The 18,478-nt window shown below is 39.7% G+C and overlaps 1 long non-coding RNA gene across 1 annotated transcript in view; it reads left to right on the top strand.

Annotated features, from left to right (window-relative positions):
- The first annotated feature begins 2,210 nt into the window (after nucleotides 1-2,210).
- The window catches only part of LOC118914592 (uncharacterized), a 57,152-nt gene continuing 40,884 nt past the window's right edge, over nucleotides 2,211-18,478 (top strand). The window contains exons 1-2 of the long non-coding RNA XR_008993711.1: nucleotides 2,211-2,356; nucleotides 6,650-6,762. This is a non-coding gene — a long non-coding RNA (uncharacterized LOC118914592). The remainder of the gene's footprint in view (nucleotides 2,357-6,649; nucleotides 6,763-18,478) is intronic.

The following is an 18,478-nucleotide window of genomic DNA, read 5'->3' as shown; positions in this document are numbered from 1 at the left end:
GGCTTTATTTGTATGGACACCACTAAATCTTTCAGAATTAATCAACCAGCCAGATCCATGCTCAAAGCACAGGGGAGACTAGGGTACCCTTCCTCAACTTCACAATTACTCTTCAGAATATCTGCATTTCCTGCTCTAGAGACAGGGAATTTCTCTTGATTGCATTAGAAATATTCAGATTAGAGGAAACTGCTTCAGCAGAGCCAAGAACAATACACATCCTAAATGAACGAGCCTACAGCTCCTAAACCGCTTACTCCTCCTGTTGCAGCTTTCCCTGGAAAACCCCTTTCTGAATGAGACTTTGCACCATCAAAAGAGCCTCTACATCAGCCAGCCTCAGGAAAGAGGATTTAATAACTGTTCTCTCCCCAGTTTACCAACCAAAAACACAAATAAGCCAAATCTTTATAAGCCCAAAGGGAAGACCTTGATGATTATGCCAGTGGCTTTTCGAGAAGTACAAAATTAGGAGGAAGGACAAAAAGCAACTCTCACATTCACTTCCTGCTACAGTTACCGGTGCCCATCATTTCACTTGTAATCCAGCCCCATTTCTTGTTGAATCACCTAACATGAGAGGCAGCTTGAAGCCATGGGAAGATGGACTATGAGATGCTTTCTAATGAAGACAACATTTCTATTTCTTGACACTCAGCCACCATGGGACACAACTACTTGTAGAAGTTTGTTCAATGAACAGTCTGCTTTTATCTGGCTACATTGTTCTTGTCTCCTGAGTAGGAAACTTAAAAGTGTATCAGATACAACAATCATCTACACAATATCCTTTCTTTTTCCCCAGTTAACATAACTACAAATGTCTTTGGGATGGCAATGTGCCCAGCTTAAAACCTACATTTTCCAGGGTGACGTATGTAGAGATGTGCTGCTCAGATCCCCTTGCTTTAGGAAAAGACTTGTATTCACTTCAAGGAGTGTGGCTAATTGACCACCTCCATTTATTAGCTCCTGGTGATGTTCAAGCTCAGTCCATGCTCTCCTAGGGGCAGCCCCAGCCAAGATCAAGCCAGATGGTAGTAAAAGGCCTGGCCATTTCTACCAAACACAAGACTCCCCTAATGGGCGATCTTGGCTCTGGAGCTGCACATTGTCAGGTCTGTATCAGGGAATGAGGGCTTCCTTCCTTGCCCAGTGTGGCTCCCTGCTTCTTTCACAGGTGTTACTCCCCATTAAACATTTTGTACTCCTGTCTTCATCTCAGCATATACTTCCTGAAGAACACAACCAGCAACACCTGGATTCCCTTGTGGCTTTGGGCAGCCATATGGCACAGTTCTGACCAGGGAGATGTAAGTAGAAGTTGTTAGATGGGATTCTAGAAAAGCTATTTCATTGGAAGTAGTCTCTACTGACATGCACCTTTTGCTCTTTGCATTTTCTCTTCCTTCTGTCTGGGATACAGATGCATTTTGAAGAGTGGTGCAGCCATCTTGTAACAATGAGGTAACAAGTATAAGGTCTAAAACCACATGCCAAGGATTGAGGAGTAGAAACCTAGCAGGAGCCTGGAAGACACCATTAAGAGGTCATACCAGCCTTTGAATGCCCACCTCTAAGTTTCTAATTTTGTGCAAGAAAAGACCCCCTTATTTATTTAAGCCTTGATATGTCAGGTTTTACAGTGGAATGCAAATCTTGTTAATTCTCAGGACATAGGTAAATGTTCTTGGTATTAGTCACATGGTTAAGCAAAACCAGCAAGTTTCAGAGCAATATGCAGAGCATGGTCCCAATTAGCTACTTACGTGTATGTTTACATATATAGATATATACACACATACTTACATCTTTTATATATGCATTTTTACACATATTATACACATTTTATTTACTTAAGGCTAAAAGATGTAGTTAAGAAAATGGGGATAATGTTACCCACCTATCCAACCAAACAGGGCATTGAGAGTGGCTTCCAATTCATTTCCCTCTCTGTCTCCCACAATAATTTGACTTATGAGGAATAAAACAATCAGCACATGGAATATTTTTCTGCACAAGTTATCAATTGCATAATACACATACTGAGTTTCCCAGGAAACTGGAAAAAACCAAATACTGCCTATAATTCAAGCCAATCACCTGTTCCTAGAAAAGAGGGAGAATTCCACATTTCTACCTTGCCATCATCTGGGACTTCCCAATGAGAAGGTGAGACGCCCATAAATTCAAACCAAAATACCCAGAACTGAAAAAACACTGGACTTTGGAGCTAACAAAACTATCCAAACTGAAGGGCCAGAGTCAGAAAACAAGGGCAAAAGTCCTCAGACAGTAGCAGAGATGAAAATGAGCTGTTGACAGGTGGGCTGCTCTCCTACACATCTCCCCACAGGTAGGTCTTGAAATTCATCTGCTGACTCCCAGCAGATAAAACATCTTCAGAAATTTAATCAAGATATCTGTCAATATCATGTATTTGACATGTCAAAGGAGAGCAAACTAGCAGATGATAGTTAAAACTTTTTAACTGAAGTATAGTTGATATATAATATTACACTGGTTTCACATGTATAACAAAAATTTGACAATTACATACCTTATACAATGCTCACCACAAGTATAGTTACCATCTGTCCCCATACAAAGTTACTACAATATTACTGACTATATTCTCTATGCTGTACTTTTTGCCCCCATGACTTATAACTGGAAGTTTGTACCTCTTTATCGCCTTCACCTATGTTGTCCTAAACTTTTTAAACTAAACTTCTTAAACAATAGATGAAAAATGTAGAAGAGATGATACAGGCAGTTCCCTACTTAAAAAAAATACATTGTTTAATGAGTTAATTAAATCGTTATCAAAATAATACATGTGCAGTTAAAACAATCAAATAGTGAAAAAAGGCTTATAACAAAAAACAGCCGTTCCTGTTCCACCGTTCACCAATCCCCAATACCTGTCATCATGGGCAACTCTGCACTTTTTATCTATTTCTTTGGGCATATTTCTACACAATATGCTTACATTGTTATTTATTGACTTACTAATTTTAGAAATCTATGTACTTCTAGTGAAAGATAAAGCTCTAATTCTACTTTTCCCCTTCTCACTCACTCAATAAAGTTAGGTCACAATTTGGGGCTGAATCACTAGTATTATAACTATGCAATTGTTGTTTACTACCGATAAGTGTTTTTTGTTTGTTTTACATCCTTTTATTTTTCCTAGAGTTAACCACTGCCTCATTTTTTTATTTTCTTAATTTCCAATGTTCATAACCCTTAATTTTTTTTATCCATCTGCTGTACTTGTTGCAATGGTTATTTTTCAAATACCAGCTGCATCACTTACTCAGTCAAATCCATTTTTTCTCTAAAGCCCTCCACTCTGGTCTCCCATCCACCTGCTCCAATATTAATTGGTTTTTGGGCACCAACTGACATCCAGGCACTTAATTTTGTCATTTTCTTGTGTTGGATCCTCTATTTCCTAGATCACACTTCTCAATTGTATTAAGTTGATGGCTTTATACATTTGAGAAGTATCAGCACCTTTATTTTTATTTTTTTCTCATCTTTATCAAATAGTAAGGACAAGATGAAACTTAAAAATTCTGAGTTACACAAACTATTGTTTGGAGAAATAACAGTGTCATCAAGCTCACCAGCAGGTGAAAATGAAAACCTTATCCCACAGTCATATTTAGCGTATGAAAGGCAAAGCGTTAGAGAGTAATGTACAAAAAAAGTGCTGTCCAGGTTATTTTAAGGTATCTGTGACATCTAGAGAGGTCACTCATCTGATGCCTCTTCAATCTAATATCTTGAAGATATTTGCTTAACTGTCTGTGTGTGAGAGAGAGTGAGAGAGACAGAGGGAGTGATTGAAGAGATAAAGTGATTCTCTGCAAACTGAAATTGTATATTTTTCATTACGTCTTTAACCCTTATACCAGCAGAATAAGGTGTAATGTTCATCATCGTCTCTTAAGTTCTCCCAAAACAAAACTCCATGTAACAATAAGCTAAGTGATTCAAGCATATTTTTTCCTGGAAAATCCCACTGGGGAATAGTGCACAGCTTTTCACAAAAAAAAAAAAAAGAGAAGAAGAAGAAGAAGGGAGGGAGGGACTCCATTATTTTTAACTCTTCTGTCAAATCTCTATATTTAGCCTTAAAACCACTCTTTGTCCCTCCGGCAGTAGGCCTTCCTGGAGCTCTCCCTGTCTTCCTCCCAAACTCTCTGTCATGCCAAACACTTCCCCTCTGCCCAGCTTCTTGCTCCAAATTTGCATGACAACCATTTGTTGCTACTTTTTCCTGTCTTCCAAAATGCCAAAGACTCTTAGACTGATCCTCTCGTTAACTGAGATCCATTTCTCTTAGAAGTCAGTGAAGAATTCCAAATAATAAATAAATTTTCCTTTTACATGTTCAAATGCAAACTGGTGGATTTACTATATGCACTAAAATAAGAGGTGGGCTAATATCAGTTTCTTCAATTATATAAGGAGAGTCATGTTAAAATCTAGGTTTACCTGCACCAAATTTCCAGTGTTTGGGGGGCATACTTCTGCAGCTGACTGACTAATTTAACACTGAGAGTGAGTTAGTTGAAAGTGGCACAAATGAAATCAAGGATCACATGGAGTCTTCCAGAGAAGGGCAAGTCAAAGAAAGCAGGGGCGGTGGGATTTGGGTATCCGGCAGCAGAGCAGCTGGTGTTTGGTTTTATGGACTGTGAAGGACTGTCAGATTCTCAGGCTAGGGAATTAGGTAGAGACTAGATTATGGAGGGTCTTGGGGACGAACTGAGCAGCTTTTGGTTTTCTTCAATAAAGCAATGGTGGTGGATTCCAGTGGGAAGTCTAAGGTTTATCTTAGTATGTAGAAAACAGATATTTGAAAAAGGAAGAGAGAAGAAAGCAAGAGGAGAGAATGAAAGAAAAAAGAAAAGAATCTTCAGAGTTTGACATATATCTATTTGGCCCTACATTCGACTCAGTGCTGGAATGCTTTCTTCAAATCCAGTTCTATATCCCTGAACTACCTATACTTTCTGAGGTCATGATAGATTCACCTACAGTTGTAAAAAATAATACAGAGAGATTCCGTAGATTCTTCATCCAATTTCCCCTAATGATAACATCTTGCATAACTGTAGTACAGTGTCACAGCCAGAAAACTGACATTGATACAATCCATCCAACCTTATTTAGATTTCACCAGTTTTACATGTACTCATTTGTATGTGTGTGTATGTATTTAGTTCTTGGCAGTTTAGACTTGTGTGACCACTACCACAGTCAGGATACAGAGCAGTTCCATCCCAAGCATCCCTCATGCCCTCCTGTTGTTGCCACATATGGCTCCTAACCACCTCTAACCCTAGCAACCACTAATCTGTTCTCTGTATAATTTTCTCACTTTAATAACATTATATAAATGCAATCATACAGTATTTAACCTTTTGATATAGGCCTTTTTCACTCAACATAATTCTTTGATGATCTATCCAAGAAGTTGTATGTATAAATATTTATTTTTTCATGACTTAGTAGTATTCCATGGTATGGCTGTACCATCGTTTATTAGGAATGAAGTTGCTTTGAATATTTGTGTGTAGGTTTTTTGTGAATATAAATTTTCACTTCTCTGGGGTAAGTGTTCAAAAGTGCAACTGCTAGGGCATATGGTAGTTGCATATTTTGTTTTTCAAGGAACTAGCAAATAGTTTTCCAGATTGGTGTCCCACTCTGGCATTTTACATTAAGTGAATGTAGCTTCATTTTTAAAAACTCACTGTATTATCATTCCTGATTTCATTTAATTGTATACTAGTGAAAACCTTGTGACAGTTCAACACAAGTTTGTGAGCTGGTTAGGTGCTAAGCAGCAGCACACCCCAAAACTTAACACAAAAGCCCTAGAGGTAAATGGTCTGAGTTCAGATCTCAGCTCTACAATCTCTGTGCCTTACTTAATCCATCTGTGAAATGGAGATAATTATAGTGCTTTCCTCACAGCACTGTGATGACACCACATTGGTAATACACAAAAGACGTTTAGAACACTGCCTGGCATTTAATAAGTCCTCATTAGCTGTACAAACATTGGTTGCAGCTTAGTTCTCTGACATGAGCAGTTGAGACATTTAACCTGTTCTTTCCCCGTAAGCTAGGTGGGGACTCAGGTAGGGACAACAGAAGTCAGCATGACACTCAAGGTAGTGTTTAGTCAAAATTGATCTGATCCATGATCATATCCCTCCAGGAGGGAGTCTTTGCCTTCCAACCCATTATCCACAGGATTAAATTTCCTTGTTCTGAATTCCAGCTTCCTTGAGCAGGTCTTTGATGCCTGTTTCTAGACCTCTCTGATGCCAGTCACTTGTTCATATGGGTTTTTGCTCATTTTCTGCAACTCTTATCCTTTCTTCTTCTCCATTGCTTCGGTAGAGATGATTACCTTGACAATGGTTCTGACCTTTTGCTAACATGGAACATAAAGGGTTTGGGTTAGAATTGAGTTAATTACATAAAACAGAAAGCTGGAATAACTTGGGTAAAAAAAGAAATTTGTTTTTTTCTAATGTAAGGTAAGTCCAGGCTGTAGAGCTGCTCTGCGATGTCTTCAGCTCTCAGCTGTCTCACCTTTCTCAGTCTGTGACCCTGTCCACAGTGGTAGATTCCATCCTCAAAGCCGCCTCATGATTATCAGAGAGCTGCTGTACATGAGCTTGGGCATTCCAGGCAGAAAGAAGGAAGGGAAGAGGAGAAGTGGGTGCCTGCCAGGTGAGTAAATCCCCTTTTAAGATTTCTTAGATGCTCCACCCAACGACTCCTTCTGATATCTCACTGACCATCCTGATCTGTGGGAGAAGTTGGTAAATATACTTTGCAGGGCTGTCAGATAAAATAGTGCACGGGATATGCTTATACTAAGAAGTTATCCATTGCTTATCTGAAAGACTAATTTAACTGAGAGTCCTGTGTTTTTATTTGTTAAGCTGCCAACCTTAAAACGTTTATTTGACTGGATATATTGACATACCCAGCATGAGGGTTAAATGGGAAGCTGAGCAGTCAATTAGCAGTCTCTGCTATGTTGAGCCTTCTGTTTTCTTCTATCAGCTGGTCTTTCAGTTTTTTTGTGTGTGTGTGTGTGTGTTTTTGTATCATTAATCTACAATTACATGAAGAACATTATGTTTACTAGACTCCCCCCATCACCAAATCCCCCCCACAAACCCCATTAAAGTCACTGTCCATCAGCCTAGTAAGATGCTGTAGAATCACTACTTGTCTTCTCTGTGTTGCACAGCCCTCCCCGTGCCCCCACCACACTATACATGCTAATCGTAAGGCCCCCTTTCTTTTTTCCCCACCCTTATCCCTCCCTTCCCACCCATCCTCCCCAGTCCCTTTCCCTTTGGTAACTCTTTTTTTTTTTTTTTTTTTAAATAATTATTCTTTATTGAAGGGTAGTTGACGCACAGTATTACATTACATTAGTTTCAAGTGTACAACACAGTGGTAGAACATTTATATACATAATTCTAGGTTCCAGCTATCACCCTACCAAGCTGTTACAATATCTTGACTATATTCCTTATGCTATACATTACATCCCGGTTACTTATTTATTTTACCATTGGAAGTCTGTCTTTTTTTTTTTTTTTTTTGTGAGGGCATCTCTCATATTTATTGATCAAATGGTTGTTAACGACAATAAAATTCTCTATAGGGGAGTCAATGCTCAATGCACAATCATTAATCCACCCCAAGCCTAATTTTCGTCAGTCTCCAATCTTCTGAGGCATAACAAACAAGTTCTTACATGTAGAACAAATTCTTACATAATGAATAAGTTACATAGTGAACAGTACAAGGGGAGTCATCACAGAATCTTTCGGTTTTGCTCATGCATTATGAACTCTAAACAGTCAGTTCAAATATGAATACTCATTTGGTTTTTATACTTGATTTATATGTGGATACCACATTTCTCTCTTTATTATTATTATTTTTAATAAAATGCTGAAGTGGTAGGTAGATGCAAGATAAAGGTAGGAAACATAGTTCAGTGTTGTAAGAGAGCACATGTAGATGATCAGGTGTGTGCCTGTAGACTATGTGTTAATCCAAGCTAGACCAGGGCAATAAAACATCCACGTATGCAGAAGATTTCTCTCAGAACAGGGGGGGTGAGGTTCTAAGCCTCACCTCTGTTGATCCCCAATTTCTCACCTGATGGCCCCCCTGCGACTGTGCCTGTCTTAGGTTGTTCCTCCCTTGAGGAATCTTACCCGTCTCTGGCTAACCAGTCATCTTCCGGGGCCATACAGGGAAATGTGAAGTTGGTAAGTGAGAGGGAAGCCTTATTGTTTGAAAAGGTTAGCTTTTTACTTCTTTGCGTATTTATGCCATGTGGCTTCTATGCCCAGCATTTGTCTTGAGGTATCTTTACCACTTGGAGGAGTTATGATACTCGGTAAATTTGATATGAGGCACGAATTCTATTTAAGGGTTGTAATTAGGAAGGAAGAAGAAAAGCTATAGAAGTAGCAGACGGAAGAAAACATGGGAAGATTGATTATTTCTTTGACATATCTTCTTGTAGAGTAACTTCAGCATATATAGGTTTTAAGCTACTACTTAAATTGCGCACACACATTAACATAATAGGAGTATAGTTACATAACCAAAGCATATCTGTAATTACCAGCCATCTCCAGTGAAACCAAGAAAACCATTAAGGCACCTTAGGCATTTGTGAAAACTTATCTATGATATGGTGGATATTGTCCAACTGAACTTGCACAGTCTGAGAGAAATCAGACAAATTAAAACAACCCATTCCTGGGGACTGTTCACATGCCATATGTTCTTTTAACAGTAAATAGTCTGTAGTTGTAAGAGTTTGGAGCGCTACAATTTGCACTTCTCCAAATTCTTGGTTGAGTTCCAACAGTATAGATCCAGTCAAATTTGTTGTTTTACTGTATGCACAGGCCAGCTTAGATATCTCCTTCCTCATTCCCATGGCAAGTCCAGGAACTGGTGGGATGAGTGCATCTACAGCTGTAGCAGTGCGTGGATCTTTGTTGGGGTTTTTTGATGATCATCTTCTGGCATGAGTCTTCCAGAGAGTGCAGATGTTGGAAGTTCTTTTTCATATCGTATCTTAGTTCATTTTCGGGGTAGCCCAATTAGGCTTTGATCCTCTGTATAAACACAAACAGACCCTTTGCCTACACTTTTATATGCCCTTTATACCATTGTGTAGAACTCGTTGGAGGTTACCACACAGGAACTGCCCTTTTTTTTTTTTTTTTTTTTTTGCTTTGTTTTTGGTATCACTAATCTACACTTACATGACGAATATTATGTTTACTAGGCTCTCCCCGATACCAGGTCTCCCCTATAAGCCCCTTTACAGTCACTGTCCATCAGCATAGCAAAATGTTGTAGAATCACTACTTGCCTTCTCTGTGTTGTACAGCCCTCCCTTTTCTCCTACCCCCCCATGTATGTTTATCTTAATACCCCCTTACATCTCCCCCCCTTATCCATCCCTACCCACCCATCCTCCCCAGTCCCTTTCCCTTTGGTACCTGTTAGTCCATTCTTGAGTTCTGTGATTCTGCTGCTGTTTTGTTCCTTCAGTTTTTCCTTTGTTCTTATATTCCCCAGATAAGTGAAATCATTTGCTATTTCTCTTTCTCCGCTTGGCTTGTTTCACTGAGCATAATACCCTCCAGCTCCATCCATGTTGCTGCAAATGATTGGATTTGCCCTTTTCTTATGGCTGAGTAGTATTCCATTGTATATATGTACCACATCTTCTTTATCCATTCATCTATTGATGGACATTTAGGTTGCTTCCAATTCTTGGCTATTGTAAATAGTGCTGCAATAAACATAGGGGTGCATCTGTCTTTCTCAAACTTGATTGCTGCGTTCTTAGGGTAAATTCCTAGGAGTGCAATTCCTGGGTCAAATGGTAAGTCTGTTTTGAGCATTTTGATATACCTCCATACTGCTTTCCACAATGGTTGAACTAGTTTACATTCCCACCAGCAGTGTAGGAGGGTTCCCCTTTCTCCACAGCCTCGCCAACATTTGTTGTTGTTTGTCTTTTGGATGGCAGCCATCCTTACTGGTGTGAGGTGATACCTCATTGTAGTTTTAATTTGCATTTCTCTGATAATTAGCGATGTGGAGCATCTTTTCATGTGTCTGTTGGCCATCTGTATTTCTTTTTTGGAGAACTGTCTGTTCAGTTCCTCTGCCCATTTTTTAATTGGGTTATTTGTTTTTTGTTTGTTGAGGTGTGTGAGCTCCTTATATATTCTGGACGTCAAGCCTTTATCGGATGTGTCATTTTCAAATATATTCTCCCATACTGTAGGGATCCTTCTTGTTCTATTGATGGTGTCTTTTGCTGTACAGAAGCTTTTCAGCTTAATATAGTCCCACTTACTCATTTTTGCTGTTGTTTTCCTTGCCCGGGGAGATATGTTCAAGAAGAGGTCACTCATGTTTATGTCTAAGAGGTTTTCGCCTATGTTTTCTTCCAAGAGTTTAATGGTTTCATGGCTTACATTCAGGTCTTTGATCCATTTTGAGTTTACTTTTGTATATGGGGTTAGACAATGGTCCAGTTTCATTCTCCTACATGTAGCTGTCCAGTTTTGCCAGCACCACCTGTTGAAGAGACTGTCATTTCGCCATTGTATGTCCATGGCTCCTTTATCAAATATTAATTGACCATATATGTCTGGGTTAATGTCTGGATTGTCTAGTCTGTTCCATTGGTCTGTGGCTCTGTTCTTGTGCCAGTACCAAATTGTCTTGATTACTATGGCTTTATAGTAGAGCTTGAAGTTGGGGAGTGAGATCCCCCCTACTTTATTCTTCTTTCTCAGGATTGCTCTGGCTATTCGGGGTCTTTGGTGTTTCCATATGAATTTTTGAATTATTTGTTCCAGTTCATTGAAGAATGTTGCTGGTAGTTTCATAGGGATTGCATCAAATCTGTATATTGCTTTGGGCAGGATGGCCATTTTAACGATATTAATTCTTCCTAGCCACGAGCATGGGATGAGTTTCCATCTGTTAGTGTCCCCTTTAATTTCTCTTAAGAGTGACTTGTAGTTTTCAGAGTATAAGTCTTTCACTTCTTTGGTTAGGTTTATTCCTAGGTATTTTATTTTTTTTGATGCAATTGTGAATGCAGTTGTTTTCCTGATTTCTCTTTCTGTTGGTTCATTGTTAGTATATAGGAAAGCCACAGATTTCTGTGTGTTGATTTTGTATCCTGCAACTTTGCTGTATTCCGATATCAGTTCTAGTAGTTTTGGGGTGGAGTCTTTAGGGTTTTTTATGTACAGTATCATGTCATCTGCAAATAGTGACAGTTTAACTTCTTCTTTACCAATCTGGATTCCTTGTATTTCTTTATTTTGTCTGATTGCCGTAGCTAGGACCTCCAGTACTATGTTGAATAACAGTGGGGAGAGTGGGCATCCCTGTCTAGTTCCCGATCTCAGCGGAAATGCTTTCAGCTTCTCGCTGTTCAATATAATGTTGGCTGTGGGTTTATCATAGATGGCCTTTATTATGTTGAGGTACTTGCCCTCTATTCCCATTTTGCTGAGAGTTTTTAACATGAATGGATGTTGAACTTTGTCAAATGCTTTTTCAGCATCTATGGAGATGATCATGTGGTTTTTGTCTTTCTTTTTGTTGATGTGGTGGATGATGTTGATGGACTTTCGAATGTTGTACCATCCTTGCATCCCTGGGATGAATCCCACTTGGTCATGGTGTATGATCCTTTTGATGTATTTTTGAATTCGGTTTGCTAATATTTTGTTGAGTATTTTTGCATCTACGTTCATCAGGGATATTGGTCTGTAGTTTTCTTTTTTGGTGGGGTCTTTGCCTGGTTTTGGTATTAGGGTGATGTTAGCTTCATAGAATGAGTTTGGGAGTATTCCCTCCTCCTCTATTTTTTGGAAAACTTTAAGGAGAATGGGTATTATGTCTTCCCTGTATGTCTGATAAAATTCCGAGGTAAATCCATGTGGCCCGGGGGTTTTGTTCTTTGGTAGTTTTTTGATTACCGCTTCAATTTCGTTGCTGGTAATTGGTCTGTTTACATTTTCTGTTTCTTCCTGGGTCAATCTTGGAAGGTTATATTTTTCTAGGAAGTTGTCCATTTCTCCTAGGTTTCCCAGCTTGTTAGCATATAGGTTTTCATAGTATTCTCCAATAATTCTTTGCATTTCCGTGGGGTCCGTCGTGATTTTTCCTTTCTCGTTTCTGATACTGTTGATTTGTGTTGACTCTCTTTTCTTCTTAATAAGTCTGGCTAGAGGCTTATCTATTTTGTTTATTTTCTCGAAGAACCAGCTCTTGGTTTCATTGATTTTTGCTATTGTTTTATTCTTCTCAATTTTATTTATTTCTTCTCTGATTTTTATTATGTCCTTCCTTCTGCTGACCTTAGGCCTCATCTGTTCTTCTTTTTCCAATTTCGATAATTGTGACATTAGACCATTCATTTGGGATTGCTCTTCCTTTTTTAAATATGCTTGGATTGCTATATACTTTCCTCTTAAGACTGCTTTTGCTGTGTCCCACAGAAGTTGGGGCTTAGTGTTGTTGTTGTCATTTGTTTCCATATATTGCTGGATCTCCATTTTGATTTGGTCATTGATCCATTGATTATTTAGGTGCGTGTTGTTTAGCCTCCATGTGTTTGTGAGCCTCTTTGCTTTCTTTGTACATTTTATTTCAAGTTTTATGCCTTTGTGGTCTGAAAAGTTGGTTGGTAGGATTTCAATCTTTTGGAATTTTCTGAGGCTCTTTTTGTGGCCTAGTATGTGGTCTATTCTGGAGAATGTTCCATGTGCACTTGAGAAGAATGTATATCCTGCTGCTTTTGGATGTAGAGTTCTATAGATGTCTATTAGGTCCATCTGCTCTACTGTGTTGTTCAGTGCTTCCGTGTCCTTACTTATTTTCTGCCCAGTGGATCTATCCTTTGGGGTGAGTGGTGTGTTGAAGTCTCCTAGAATGAATGCATTGCAGTCTATATCCCCCTTTAGTTCTGTTAGTATTTGTTTCACATATGCTGGTGCTCCTGTGTTGGGTGCATATATATTTAGAATGGTTATATCCTCTTGTTTGACTGAGCCCTTTATCATTATGTAGTGTCCTTCTTTATCTCTTGTTACTTTCTTTGTTTTGAAGTCTATTTTGTCTGATACTAGTACTGCAACCCCTGCTTTCTTCTCACTGTTGTTTGCTTGAAATATGTTTTTCCATCCCTTGACTTTTAGTCTGTACATGTCTTTGGGTTTGAGGTGAGTTTCTTGTAAGCAGCATATAGATGGGTCTTGCTTTTTTATCCATTCTGTCACTCTGTGTCTTTTGATTGGTGCATTCAACCCATTAACATTTAGGGTGACTATTGAAAGATATGTACTTATTGCCATTGCAGGCTTTAAATTCGTGGTTACCAAAGGTTCAAGGTTAGCCTCTTTAGTATCTTACTGCCTAACTTAGCTCGCTTATTGAGCTGTTATATACACTGTCTGGAGATTCTTTTCTTCTCTCCCTTCTTGTTCCTCCTCCTCGATTCTTCATATGTTGGGTGTTTTGTGCTGTGCTCTTTCTAGGAGTGCTCCCATCTAGAGCAGTCCCAGTAAGATGTTCTGTAGAGGTGGTTTGTGGAAAGCAAATTCCCTCAGCTTTTGTTTGTCTGGGAATTGTTTAATCCCACCGTCATATTTGAATGATAGTCGTGCTGGATACAGTATCCTTGGTTCAAGGCCCTTCTGTTTCATTGTATTAAATATATCATGCCATTCTCTTCTGGCCTGTAGGGTTTCTGTTGAGAAATCTGACGTTAGCCTGATGGGTTTCCCTTTATAGGTGACCTTTTTCTCTCTAGCTGCCTTTAACACTCTTTCCTTGTCCTTGATCTTTGCCATTTTAATTATTATGTGTCTTGGTGTTGCCCTTCTTGGATCCTTTCTGTTGGGGGTTCTGTGTATTTCCGTGGTCTGTTTGATTACTTCCTCCCCCAGTGTGGGGAAGTTTTCAGCAATTATTTCTTCTAAGATACTTTCCATCTCTTTTCCTCTCTCTTCTTCTTCTGGGACCCCTATAATACGGATATTGTTCCTTTTGGATTGGTCACACAGTTCTCTTAATATTGTTTCATTCCTGGAGATCCTTTTGTCTCTCTCTATGTCAGCTTCTATGCGTTACTGTCCTCTGATTTCAATTCCATCAATGGCCTCTTGCATTCTATCCATTCTGCTTATAAACCCTTCCAGAGTTTGTTTCATTTCTGCGATCTCCTTTCTGGCATCTGTGATCTCCTTCCGGACTTCATCCCATTTCTCTTGCGTATTTCTCTGCATCTCTGTCAGCATGTTTATGATTCTTATTTTGAATTCTTTTTCAGGGAGACTGGTTAGGTCTGTCTCCTTCTCTGGTGTTGTCTCTGTGATCTTTGTCTGCCTGTAGCTTTGCCTTTTCATGGTGATAGGAATAGTCTGCAGAACTGGGACGAGTGACGGCTGGAAGGACTTCCTTTCTTGTTGGTTTGTGGCCCTCCTCTCCTGGGAGAACAGCGGCCTCTAGTGGCTTGTGCTGCGCAGCTGCGCGCAGACAGGGTTTCTGCTTCCTGCCCGGCTGCTATGGAGTTAATCTCCGCTGTTGCTGTGGGCGTGGCCTGGCTCGGGCAGCTACTCCAAAATGGTGGAGTCGCGTTGGAGCGGGAGCTGCTGGGAGGCTATTTATCTCCGTAAGTGGCCTCCCTGCTCCCTGCAGCCCAGGGGTTAGGGTGCCCAGAGATCCCCGGGTTCCCTACCTCTGGATTAAGTGACCCGCCCTGCCCCTTTAAGACTTCCAAAAAGCACCCGCCAAAACAAAACAACGCCCACCAAAAAAAAAAAGAGAAAAAAAATTTTTTTAATTAAAAAAAAAATAAAAAAGTTTTTAATTAAAAAAAAAAAAAAAAAGGTGGTCGTTCGTTTTTCTTTATTCTCCGGTGCCAGCCTCAGGCCTCTGCTCACCGGTCTTTCTGCCCTGTTTCCCTAGTATTGGGGTCCCTATCCCTTTAAGACTTCCAAAAAGCGCTCGCCAAAACAAAACAGCAAAAAAGCAAAAAAAAATGGTCGCGCGCTTTTCTTATGCCCTCTGTCGCCCAGCCTCCAGTGCCCGTTCACCGTTCTTGCTGCCCCGTTTCCCTCGCATCCAGGGCCCCCTGCCCACGCACTGTGCCTGCGCTCTGGCCCGGATGGCTGGGGCTGGGTGCTCGGCAGTCCTGGGCTCCGTCTCCCTCCCGCTGTGCCTGCTCTTCTCCCGCCGGGAGCTGGGGGAGGGGCGCTCGGCTCCCGCGGGGCCGGGGCTTGTATCTTACCCCCTTCGCGAGGCGCTGGGTTCTCTCAGGTGCGGATGTGGTCTGGATATTGTCCTGTGTCCTCTGGTCTTTATTCTAGGAAGGGTTGTCTTTGTTATATTTTCATAGATATATGTTGTTTTGGGAGGAGATTTCCGCTGCTCTACTCACGCCGCCATCTTCTGCCCCTCCTCCCTTTGGTAACTCTTAGTCCATGCTTCGGTTCTGTGATTCTGCTGCTGTTTTATTCCTTCAGTTTTTGTTTTGTTCTTATACTCCACAGATGAATGAAATCATTGGTACTTGTCTTTCTCCACCCGGCTTATTTCACTGAGCATAATACCCTCTAGCTCCATCCATGTTGTTGCAAATGGTAGGATTTGTTTTCTTCTCATGGCTGAATAATATTCCATTGTGTATATGTACCACATCCTCTTTATCCATTCATCTACTGATGGACACTTAGGTTGCTTCCATTTCTTGGCTATTGTAAATAGGGCTGCAATAAACATAGGGGTGTATATGTCTTTTTCAAACTGGGCTGCTGCATTCCTAGGGTAAATTCCTAGAAGTGGAATTCCTGGGTCAAATTGGTCTTTCAGTTTTTAATGTATGTTGTTTCCCCTCCCTATCCCCAGAGTATTAGCCAGTTTTAGTTTTTACTAGAGTTCCTCATCTACTAAAATTTCTAATATTAAAATGCATTTATTCTTAGCAACACAATGAACTCCATTGTGTATTTGAAATTTCCCCTAAGATGTGAATTGAGAGAGAGGAATTTAGCTCAAATTGGCTGTTAAAGACAACTGAATTCTAATATAATTTGTCACATTAACTACACTCATAGGCTAAATCTTTGGATCCTCCTCCCTATGTACAATGTCTTTTATCTTACTGCTTTTATAGTTATTTGCCTCTGTGTTTTAATAATTACTTTTAAGGTAACCAGTATAGGAACAAAAATGGTGATGTAATTACATTACAAGGAGAGCAGGAGTAAATCAAGGAAAGTGTTCGGAAGTGAGCTATTTCATCACCCACTGTAATAAAATGTCAATATACAGGTACCATGCTTAACATTGATAAATTATAAATAGTTTGAAATGCATATTACTTTAAAGGGTTCCTGTGGGTTTTGGTGGAGTGGGGCAGGGAGCTATTGCCTCCCAATGTAAATCATTGTGTATTATTTGATTTCTTTAAATATTATGATTGAATTACTTCACTGAAAATTAAAATGTACAGAGGAGAGTACTGACTATGCACAGGTATTTATCTTGGAGTAAATAGGATAGTGTGGCAAGAGAGCCATCATAATTTATCAGGAATAATGACCACAGAGTGGACCCTAGTAATCAATGAACTAGGCAAAGGTTGTGGTTGGTACCCGCCAACCCCCACAGTTTTCTTTTCACAAACTTTTCTCTTTTCTGCCCACCTGAGAGCTAATATTTTCATTCTTCAGAAGCTTCTCACTTGCAAGGATCAGAAACCCATCTACCCCACTGTAAATTACCAAAGAAGATTAAAGGGGGAGAATATATTCATAAATGACAGATCCAATAAAGGTTTGACATCCAAAATATATAAAGAGCTCACACACCTCAACAAACAAAAAGCAAATAATCCAATTAAAAAATGGGCAGAGGAGCTGAATAGACAGTTCTCTAAAGAAGAAATTCAGTTGGCCAACAGACACATGAAAAGATGCTCCACATTGCTTGTCATCAGAGAAATGCAAATTAAAACCACAATGAGTTATCACCTCACACCAGTAAGGATTGCCATCATCGAAAAGACAAACAACAACAAATGTTGGCGAGGTTGTGGAGAAAGGGGAACCCTCCTACACTGCTGGTGGGAATGTAAATTAGTTCAACCATTGTGGAAAGCAGTATGGAGGTTCCTCAGAATGCTCAAAATAAAAATACCATTTGACCCAGGAATTCCACTTCTAGGAATTTACCCTAAGGATGCAGCACTCCAGTTTGAAAAAGACAGATGCACCCCTATGTTTATCACTGCACTATTTACAATAGCCAAGATATGGAAGCAACCTAAATGTCCATTAGTAGATGAATGGATAAAGAAGACGTGGTACATATACACAATGGAATAATATTACTCAGCCATAAGAAAAAAACAGATCCTACCATTTGCAACAACATGGATGGAGCTAGAGGGTATTATGCTCAGTGAAATAAGCCAGGTGGAGAAAGACAAGTACCATATGATTTCACTCATATGTGGAGTATAAGAACAAAGGAAAACTGAAGGAACAAAACAGCAGCAGAATCACAGAACCCAAGAATGGACTAATAGTTACCAAAGGGAAAGGGACTGGGGAGGATGGGTGGGAAGGGAGGGATAAGGGTGGGGAAAAAGAAAGGGGGCATTATGATTAGCATGTATAGTGTGGGGGGGCACGGGGAGGGCTGTGCAACACAGAGAAGACAAGTCGTGATTTTATAGCTTCTTACTACGCAGATGGACAGTGACTATGAAGGGGTATGTGGGGGGGGCTTGGTGAAGGGGGGAGCCTAGTAAACATAATGTTCTTCATGTAATTGTAGATTAATGATACCAAAAAAAGAAAAGAAAAGAAAAGAAAAAGAAAAAAAAAAGAAGATTAAAGGGCTATTATTTTATGGATATTTTAGTTGAAAAGATAGGAAGCTTTTAAGGTCAAGAAGCACAACTGGGCAGATCTGGGTCTCAGTTGGTAGAGAAAAACTCCAGGACAGCAAGTTTTCCCAGTAATCTTTCCTAGTAACCCTGAAATCACGATAAGGAAGTGTTGAGGTAAGTTTTGCTTGTTGGTAAGGCTGTCAGTCATGCTAGGAATCATTTGTTTGCTTTAGAATGTTGAGTGATATGATTCTTATAAGGAATAAAGATCATTTCCCCAACATTACTTCACAATTTAAAAAAAAACAACACTGTCTTGGGCAGAGTAGAAAAGCTTCTAATTCAGAGTCTTATTTTAAATCAGGTCATAACACAATTGTAATTTTAATAGGGACTGCTTTGAAATAGATCACTTTATAATAATTATAAAGTATATCCTCACCTCTACTTTCAAGACTT

Source organism: Manis pentadactyla, chromosome 14, assembly GCF_030020395.1.
Source record: "Manis pentadactyla isolate mManPen7 chromosome 14, mManPen7.hap1, whole genome shotgun sequence".
Classification (NCBI taxonomy): domain Eukaryota; kingdom Metazoa; phylum Chordata; class Mammalia; order Pholidota; family Manidae; genus Manis; species Manis pentadactyla.
Note: the sequence above shows the minus strand (reverse complement) of the source record. Positions and strands in the feature narration are given on the sequence as shown.